This window comes from Corvus brachyrhynchos, unplaced genomic scaffold, assembly GCF_000691975.1.
Source record: "Corvus brachyrhynchos isolate BGI_N302 unplaced genomic scaffold, ASM69197v1 scaffold101, whole genome shotgun sequence".
NCBI classification, from domain to species: Eukaryota; Metazoa; Chordata; class Aves; order Passeriformes; family Corvidae; genus Corvus; species Corvus brachyrhynchos.
Window position 1 is genome coordinate 7674182 of NW_008237239.1, and position 1221 is coordinate 7675402.

The window sequence follows — 1221 nt, forward strand, 5'->3', positions numbered from 1 at the left end:
AGGGGCTTTTCCTCAGCAACCCTGGGTTGTCCAATCTTTCCAGGGGTATCATAGGCCCTTGTTCCATAAGGAATCCCTCTACAAAGAGGCACCTCAGAGCCCTCAGCAATCCAGCCAGCAACGCACGGGCAGGAGGACAGATGGCAGTTCCTGCCTGGGACAGGGCTTGGGGCCATCTCCAGGTACCGGTCTCGCAGGGATCCCCGCAGCCCCAGCCCCTGCCCACCAGCTCTGTCGGCACTGTTAAGGCTTCAGCAGAACCACCAAAGGCCAAGGGGCTTCTGGCCATTTTCCCTTCCACACTGCACACCCGGGCAACTTGCTGAGCACAGGCACCCTTTTTCCCCTCTTCCCCTGTGCCCTGCAGATACTGGCCCCCAAAAGAAAGATCCTGGGAGGCTGCGTATTATAATACATTCTATATTTCTATACTATAGAAAATGAGAAAGAAGAAAATAAAAACAAGAAAAGAAAAACCTTAAAGAAAAGGAAAATCCCTGCTGGCTCAGGTGGCCCCAGCAGACAGAGCCTCCCAGATCAGCTCTCTGCAAAGCTCCAGAAGCGCAGGCAGCAAAGGCCCAGCAAATGAGGCTGTGTCTCCCATGCCCTGCAGAGTCAATTTTGCAACTTCTGGAATATAGGGTATGGACCGGTGTCTGCTATTCCGAGGGCACACAGTGTTTGAAGAGCCAGGCTTCTGATGTCAGGGCTGATGTCCCTCCTCATATGTTCAAGGGCTGGAAGAGAGAGAAAGAGAGCCACGGTCAGATCCCGGATATGCAGGGACTCGAGGAGAGCCCCCTGCCAGGGCCATCGCAGCCCACTCTTGTCATGGCCAGGCAGGAGCAACCAACGGGATCAGCCCAAAGGTGCTGGCCACAGATGCCCCACATGCCCCTGAAACCTCTCTATGCTCTGCCCACGCTGCCCCTCATCCGCACAGGGAGCAGAGCCCTCCGCAGCCAGGGCAGGGATTGCAGCTCCCTGCCCAGGGATTGCAGCTCGCTCTGAAAAGCCCTGGTGACGCCTCGCTGCCCTCATTCACCTTACCAGATGTAGCAGAAAACTGCCGAGTGCCTTCTTAAGCGCCGCCCGGCGATCTCTGGGAACACAGAGGCGGTCACGGCCCCAGAGGCACAGCTCCCTCACAGCGGCGCTGCCGGCCCCGTGGCCAGAGGCTCTCATCCCCCCAGCAGGGCTCAGCTCGGGCCCTTGCCGTAT

At 57.8% G+C, this 1221-nt stretch overlaps 1 long non-coding RNA gene across 2 annotated transcripts; it reads right to left on the reverse strand.

Annotated features, from left to right (window-relative positions):
- Positions 1-404: 404 nt before the first annotated feature.
- On the reverse strand, positions 405-1215 carry LOC108445576. 2 transcript variants are annotated; one of them, XR_001860476.1, is made up of 2 exons: positions 1051-1215; positions 405-737 (listed from the first exon to the last, which is right to left on the reverse strand). It is a non-coding gene; the product is annotated as an uncharacterized LOC108445576 (long non-coding RNA). The 2 variants fall into 2 exon arrangements; XR_001860477.1 differs by having other exon boundaries at positions 1046-1215.
- Positions 1216-1221: the final 6 nt, after the last annotated feature.